This window comes from Passer montanus, unplaced genomic scaffold, assembly GCF_014805655.1.
Source record: "Passer montanus isolate IOZ18808 unplaced genomic scaffold, ASM1480565v1 scaffold51, whole genome shotgun sequence".
Taxonomy (NCBI): Eukaryota; Metazoa; Chordata; class Aves; order Passeriformes; family Passeridae; genus Passer; species Passer montanus.
Window position 1 is genome coordinate 3,612,629 of NW_024370041.1, and position 8,827 is coordinate 3,621,455.

Genomic DNA, 8,827 nt, shown 5'->3' on the forward strand with positions numbered 1-8,827 from the left:
TAATGAGTCCAGTGAAAGAAAAGCTGTCTGCCTCTTGGATCACAAAGAACTTTCTCTATCTCTGGGCTACATGTTCCCATAAGAGGCAGAGACCTGAACTGCCAAGTGTTTTTCTGACAGCTGGACAAATTTATGTCTGATGGACAACCCATGCTAGAAAGATTTTCATACAAGGTGCTTAAATGTACTGGAAAATTTACAATGTAGGTTATTAAGAGATAGGATGTCAAAATGACATCCTGGAGCTCCCACCCCTTCTCAAACCCAGATTTCCAGACACTTTGTACAGACCCTTGAGCTCTTGGTATGATAACCATCTTCCAGATGGATTTGGGCTTCTGCTCCTAGTATAACCAATGTGTAATCATGGATGCAGTAGTATTTTTGGCAGTGGTATTTTGACTTCTACTTCTTACAGAATGTTGTTCCTGCTTCTTACAGAATGTTGTTACGGAGTCCTGCAAAACCAAGCAATGCCACTTCTGCGTTTTAGTTGTGCCTGACAGGTTTTGGAAACCAAAACTCAGCCCCACAAAGTTTTGCAAGCAGAGTGTGTGACAGGAAAGTTGGCTGGCACCCAAGCCCATCCTGACAGGGGAAACTGGCTCAGCTGTTTCTGAAAACACCTACTCAGGTTCACCCATGCAGCGAGCAGTTTTACAAGTTAGTCATTAACCACCTCACCCCCACTGAGCCACACAAGCAAAACAGCCTTGGCTCTCTGCAGCCAAGTGTCTTGCAGATGTGTAATGGATCCAAATCCTCACACACTCTTTTGGAGTCTTGGGCAGGAGGAAGAGAAGGGGTTTTGGAAGGAAGCTCCCTTCACGGTTTCAGTGGGGCTCCAGCTGACAGAGGAGTCAGGAGTCTGTGTGGGTGCAGAGCAAGTGCTGGAGGTGAGTTACAGAAAGGCAGCTGAAATTGCATTATACAACCTGAGAACAGCTGCTGGGAGCTGCATTCTGTGACACTGCTTGCTGGCAGGAGCTTACCTAGGGCATGAGAAAAGAGCTCTTCTTCCACCTGGAAAAGACTCAAAGCCCCATGGTTCTTGGAAGATGTCTCAGACACGGGATCAGGGCATGTACCCTCACAAGAGAGAGTCATGGGGATAGAGAGGGGCCAGGTGAAGAGAAATGAGACCTGGTCATTCAGGCATGCAGCAGAGCCCTCACTTCCCCTTCTTGCTCACAACTTAAGGATACACAAGTTGTGTATCCTTATCACTATACCGTGCCTCCTGTCTCCAGGACAAATTCTGTATCACAGAATTTTCTCATCCATTCATATTTTCAGAGGCCAGTTAAATCTGGAAAGGATGGAATAGATCACACAGAAGAGGACCAGCCATTTTTGCTCAATTTTGAAGAGATGTACTTTGAGAGAGTGGCTTCCTGCCATGGTTCTTTGTCCCCTCAGAGCAGGACAAGCCCCATTAGCACAGAATTCCTGACCACCTTCTGGTGCTCTGGGAGACTGCAGTCAGAGGATGGAGAAAACATTTTGTATACAAAAGGCTTCCCTCTCCGTCACATCAGCAACATTACAGAAGGAAACAAAACAAAAAGTGACAGTGGGCTGAGATAATGCCCTGCACCCTTGTACCCCAAAACCCCACTGCAGGCAATGGCTGTGGGGGTACTGACAGCACTGTGCCATTGCAGCCAGGGTGTGGCTGGCAGGTGACATGTCCCCAGCTGGAAATGGGGTCCAGCCACAACCATGCAGAGGCCCCCAGCCTCCCTGCTCGCCTCAGGCCTTGCTGAGCCCCACCATGAGCTCTGAAGGAAGGAGTTCCACTTCCATCTCAGAGCAACAAACCAAGCGACACCTTGTTAGTTTGAAGACAAAAGGGGAGGGGAAGAACAAAAGGTCAGAGCGGGACTGATTTCCATCTTGTCAGCCTCCCTGCGGGTCTTTCCTGTTTATTGGGAACTTTTCTGAGGGCTATGGGTGAGCCTCCAGTGCAACCTCTGCTCCAGAGAGCCTCGAGCACTTGGGAGAAGAAAATGACTCTGAACTTGGCAGCCCAAGGCCTGACTTTGCTGGGGTGTCCTGCCACTCTCTGGGGGACAGAAAGCCAAACGCCTCAGAGGATGCTTGCAGAGCCCAGCTTTTTGACACAGGCCTCCAAGCAAAGGCAAACAGCCACTGAAACTGTGGCTCTTAAAAGGATGCAGGCAACTCTTGTGTCCAGCAGAGTCATGGCTGTCAAGGAGCCAACAGCACATCTAGAACTGAGGCCCTTCTACCATGGGATCACACAGGGTTTGTCATGAAAGTGACTCAAAGGCAATGAAGATCTCACCCCTGAAGGCTGCTGAGTTTGCTTGTCATGCTCATCTGTGAACACTTTTAGCCTACAAAGCTCAGGCATGTGGCCAGATAGTTATGGAAAGACATTGCCCTGTCCAGATTGCTTTGGCAAGGAGGCAGCATTTGCTGCAGCACTTGCAGAGCCCTTGCTCCTGCAGTAATACTTGTAGGGCTCTGGTTTAACATGATTTTTTTTTTAAATAGGAGCCAAACCTCAGTTTGCAAACACAAGAGCCACTTTTCCCTAGAAACAGGCAAAAGTGGTTGTGAGGCCTAGCTTAGGAGCACAAGTGCAGGTCCTACAAAGATAAGAGAAAGGATCAGAGGAGACCCTGCAGGGTGCAAGTGCTGTGTGCCCAAAGCATCCTGCAGAGGCAGGAGCTCATCCTTGCTGGTCTCACTGCTACACAGAGATACCTCTCAAAATGGGACAGAGCTCCAGCTGCACTGCATGAAGATGTCCTTACTCTAGTCAGCTTTTCAGGCTAATTCCTCCTTTAATTGAACCTCTTCCCCAGTCCTGGGCATCCAGGGGCTTTTCCTTGTGTGGCTCTTGTGTCCCACAGCCTCTCCATGCCCAAGTCCCTCTCTGGCCAGAGGAGCAGCCCCCAGAGCAGCTGTGAGCTGGGGCCTCGTGGGCAGCAGGCTCCCCTGGCACAGCTCAGCTCGTGCCACCCAGCCCAGGCAGGTGGCACAGCCACAGAAGGGCAGTTCTTCCCCCCAGGGCAAACCCCAAAGGTGTGCCCCTGTGGGCAGATCTGTGCCAAGGGACGCTCTGGAGCTGGGGTGACACGTCCCACATGGGCAATGGCCTCCAGCCCCGCCAATGTGCTACAGGTGGCCACAGCAACTGCAAGCTGTCCTGAAACTGGAGCCTTTACAACTAGTTAAATAACAGATATGGTCCATTAGTTTGGCAGGCCGACAGGCCCCTGTGCCAAAAAGCCCATCTCTGCTCAAAAGGGACACTGTTAACAGTAACTCAAGAGGATGCAACAGAAGAAAATAAACAACAGTTGAGGCAGTTGGTGTAATTGGCCAGCAGACGAAAATAAATTTATGCCAGCTTGTGAATACAGCTGCTGAGCATGATTTAGTGAGTAAATCGTGTGGCACAGAGCACAGGGCAGGCAGGAATAAAATTAAGTAAGAGACAAAAGCCAGGCTGCCTCTTGGAGAATATCACCCCTCCAACCACCCAGCTTTTCCCATTTCTGCCCATTTCACTCTCATGGGTCCCCTCATGTTACTAATATAGGGGTTTCCCAGCCAGCCATCGTGTTTTTCAGGAGGGACATATGCTTGAACCACTGCTAAAACAAATACCCAAACCCCACAAAACCCAAGCAGAATTTTAAAAAAAGAAAATGTTCAGCAGAAAATCCCAACCATTTCAAGTGCTCTTTGAGCACCATACATGAATAACAAAGACTGAGCCTGCCATTTATTCCTTTGCGGATCACTTTTAAGATCAGCTTTTGTTCTGTGCTTTTTAGAGCAGCTCAAGTCCAATGGACAAAAATTCCATTCCCAGGAGCACACAAGAAAGAACTGGGAGCCCTGGGCTGCACATTTCACCTTTACTTTTTCATTCTATACTATAAATGTTCAGCATGTTCTTAACAAACTGAGCCAGCGTCTTCCTTTATGCAGTGGGGGTGACAGCTTGGAAACTGGAATTCTGCAAGCAGGAGAGGAGTATGGAGGCTGTGGATGAAGTGAATCACCTAGAAAAAAAAGATACCTCAGCCAGAGTGGATCTACCAAACATTAACTTAACTTCTACTTTGCAGATGTTGCTTCCTGATTTTACAGTGAGAAAAGAGCTCCCCTTTTCTCATCCTGGCCTGGATACACAGAAGGCATTTTAAGACACCTGTTTATCTCCTGGTTTAGCTGCAAACCACTTGCTCTTATCAGCTCTCTCTGTGAAACACCAGCCTGCAATTTCTTTTCTTTTTTTTTTCTTTCTTTTTTTTTTTTTTCAGAGAAGCTCCAGTTCTCGTTGGCACAAAGATGGCTTCAAAGGCAGCAGAACCCCAATGCTCATGCTGTCTTCCACCTTCAAAGCTTGTTGCCAGCTCAAGCCCATCCTTTGCAGACAGCTAGGGGTTCTCCTTTCTACAGAAACAAGCTCCTGGCAAGAGTTTTTCTTGTCTTTTTCCTCAAACTGATGGACTGCTTGTTTCCCCCTGGTTTATTCACTCTGTCTTTTTCAAAACACCCAACCAAATCACAGTGCAAAGCAATGAGGTCACTGTAAACTCCACAGAAGATGTTATCACTGCTATCCTACGATTCCCTCAGTCTTTGCTTTGACTGCCTTGTTTTCCTGAGCCATATGGGAGGATGGTGCCTCTCAGCAAAATATAGACGTGAGAAGTCTCAAGGGCTCTGCCTCAGATAACAAAGACACCAGCATTTCCTTGACAATTATAACTCTAAGAAATACAATTTTTCCTCTTTTTAGTTGCATAAGAAATATTGGGGCCATATTTTTGAAGTTTATTTCAAATCCCAGGTAGGCACAGCAAATAAACAGCCTGGATTTTTCCCTAGATCCGAGAGGCTCTTTGGAAAATCAGGTCACAAAAATGAGAATGGGAGCAGCTGAAGGCAAAGACCTTTTACCAAACCTTGCCCTAAACAGCTTCCTGTGCTGACAGTCACTTCACTTTTCTGCCTCCCATGGAGCTTGGGAAATAATGTCACACTGGCAGCATCAGACAGCTGCAGGGGGTAGGGACCTCTGAAGTGAATGTTGTTAGGCACAGGTGACACATTTAGCAGATATATTTTCATGCTCTGGTAGGATGAAACCAAGGCCAGGAAGACCCACAGCAGGCATCTAGCCTGGATTTTTATGCCCAGTGCAAAAACCATTTCCTTCTTTGAATATGGCAAACCCATCTGTGGGGTGGCCACTGAGTCTCCAGGCACAAGGCACTGTAGGGTGAGGTTAATTAATTCACAGTGGGCTGTGTCTCGTGCACCTTTGAAACCCCGAGTTCCTTGGGGAGAGCTGTTGGTGGGCACGTGTGCACAGACACGTGGAGGCACTGGCTGCTGCTCCTCAGCCTGTCTGTACTGCAGAGTCACTCATCCAAAGTCCTCCAACTGCCTTGCAAACATTAATTGTGGGCTCGTGTGGTGGGGAGGCAGGTAAATATCAACCACCCTGTTTTACAGACAGGTCGGCCGTTGCATAATCTCAGCTGATGGCATTCAGAAACTAAAACCAAAAGGTCATTTTCTGTTTTAAGGACTATATCCCTTTCCCTGCGTTGTGCAATATTTCTTCATGTTATATAACCACTTTTTCCTGGTATTTAACATGTGTGTCTATCCTAAATTCTGCTGCCTTCCATGATTGTCTGTTCTGCAACCACAGATAAGTGTCCTGCTTATTTATTGAAGATATCCCTTATCTGCAGGCTTTCATCACATGTTGGAGCCCCACAGAGCAGCACAAGCCCCATGTGCAGGAACTCAGGGGGACTGTTTGGACCCAAACCCTGACAGATATCATCGAGGCAGCCTGTGAACCAGACACTCACATAGCTAATGACTGTCTAGACACATCTGGGAATCTGAAATCCTGCATCCAGCCTGGGTGGGAGGCACATCTCTCCAAGTAACAACTGGCAAATTTAAGCTGTCTCTGGGGGCTAATTTTCAGGGTTTGGCAAACAAATTCTCCCTTTATTTGGAGAAATGCCAGAGTGATCAGAGGATTTTCAACTCCTCAGACCTCCCTAGGGTGGTGGGTGTGTTAAACCACATCTCATAAAGGGAAAAGTTGTGATCTCAGGACAGACAGCTACTGCAGAGTGACACAATCATAGGGATGCATACCTCAGTTGTGGGGCAATTTCTGCTTGTATTAGTGGGACCTTCTGCTGCTGCTTCATTATTGAAGTGTGCAATGACAGCCAGCTTCAGAATAACCTTGTTTGCAACAGGTGCAGCTCCAGATTTCATATCTCCAAGTTCATCTTTTGTTTGCTTTTCTCTTGTTGGCCAAACTTCTGGTAGAGCTCTGCTCAGGGTGACAGCACCCAGTTACAAAAGCTGGGTAGATAAGGAGCAGGAAATGAGTTTCTCCAATGGATACAAAATTCAGCATTCAGATATCAAGGTCAAGCAGAAAATTAGATTTTCCCCCCTCCATTTATTTTTTTTTTAAAGAGGGTGAAACAAGAGTGATGTTCTTGTCACAACTGCAATGGGCTGGTGGTGAGAGACATGAGAGGATGTACTTGACTCTCCAGTGTCCCATGGATGATTTCCACAGGAAAAAACAACCTTAGAGAGGACTCTGACAAAATATGTAGCCCAGAATGATCACCATGGGTCTGACATAACTCACCCATCCACTTCTTTCATTGTCTTGTTTCCCTTGGACTGGGGCGAGCAGACCTCACATTTCCTCTGCCTCCACTTTCAAAATTCAAAATAACCAGGCAAGACACCATGCAGCCTTTGCATCTTCTCTGCATTCATTGTGGAAGTTCCATTTTCATCCCACCATAGTGGTGGATCAGGCATTTGGACCCATATCTACCAACCCAATAGCTTGATTCATATCTACCACATCTACCAACCCAACAGATGGTGCTTGAGGCTAAACCATCATCTTTTGGGCAAGTTAACTTCAGCTTTAAAATGATTTCTCTCCCATAAGGTCAACACAATGTTTCTGTTGCTGATGACAGTGACCTAGAAATGACCACAGCTCAGCACAGGTAAGAAAGATGAAGAGTTGGTACCACTTAGGAAAGGTGCCCTCCCTGCCCAGCAGCAGGTTAAGTTATACAACTCCTTCTAGGTTTCCCAAAAGACCCTTTTACTCTTAGATAGGCCCTTGAACTTTTTTCTTTTTCTTTTGTGCTGCACAGAAGGGAAAACACTAACCCTGCTGATTGAAAACTGTGTTTCAAGCAGTAAAAGCTGGCAATCCTGAGAAGAAACATAAGCTCAAGGAGGAACTGTGCTCCAACGAGTGCCCTGTTGTGAGATAAGTTTTTCTTTTTCGTGATGAATCAACATAATAATCCATCTGTAACACTAGATGGGTCTGCCTCTACTACAGCAAAGGGCCATCTGCCCATCTGCATATATGTTCAAAATGCTGCTGGGACAACCACGATGGCCTCTTAATGAAAGGCACTTGGCAATTAGTACTTCAGTGAAATCGTGCCTGGGTGGCTCTGAACCCTCATTTGTCCTTCCCACTCCAATGCAACAAGTGTCTGTAACTTTTTCTCTTTGTTTTTATTCCAGCAATTTCTCCTTAAAGCCCGGTGGGGAGGGGTGGACACGTTCTGATGCCTGCAACAGCAGGAGCTGAGGCAAGTTGTAATCAACATATGTCCTGTGTGAGCTGCGTGGCCACGAATCAGCGGGACAAACCGCTCCTGGTTTCCAAAATACCCACCTGCTCGGGGCCCAGGCTGCAGCAAAGCCATCCACTGCGTGGCTCCATCTGTCTGACAAACAGGCTGCACGTTTGCTGAAAACTGAATCATTTTGCCTCTATTTATTTCCTTTCTTTCCCCCCCCACCCCCTCCTCTCCCCCGCTCTTCTAATTGGGGCTGGTTTGAAAGGTGCAGGCACCCACAAAAACAATGCAGCACAATGAGGCCACGGCTGACGTTCGTTAAACTGCTCCAACTGAAATCCGCTGGGGCTCCGCAGGCAGAAAGGAGACAGACCCAATCAGCCTCCAGTCAGAGCGGGAAAATTAAAAAATAAAACAGCCAGGCTACAAAACGGTGCAGAAAATCCATCAGGGAAGACTTGTGTTGGAGTTAGAGAGAGTAGCTGCCACCAGGATGCCGAGGGTGCTGTGGCACATGGGTCCTGCTGGGAGAGCCAGGGGACAGAAAATGTCAGATGTTAAAAGTCCTGAGGACCAGCTGTCCAGCAGCACCCAGCAGCACAGGGGAGACCAAAGCACCCCTGAGCCTGCCCCCAGCTCTGCTGCAGGCTCTGTCAGCAGTGTACAGTCCCAGAGCGCACAAGAAAATATTGAAAATTGTGTGCACTGGCATTGCAGTGCCTAAGCAGGCACAGCCAGGAAAGCACAGCCTCTTGGAGGAGATCTTCCCAAGAATCATCCTGACAGTCCTGTGGTCAGTAAAATAAGCGTATTTCTATCCCAGCTGCAAAGAAACAAATGATGGCCAGGAGGATGAATTGCTCCCAGTCTGGAAAACACAGACTGCTGCATGGAGCTTGTAGGCCAGGACATGCTGTGGTCATGAATTTCCTTCATCTAATCACTTAACCTCATTAGGGAAATGACAGATTTCTCCACTAATCAGACCTTCCATTTCACTTACAAAGGAAAGACTAAAAAAGGGAACTAATTGTGATTCTGAAAGACCTTTTACTAAAAACTTTCAACAATCTACCAGGCAGTAAAGACACATAATTTTCCCAGTAGTCTGGACGATCTCCATAGTAATCTGTTGTGCTTTCAGATGGACTACTCACAAAATGCATTAA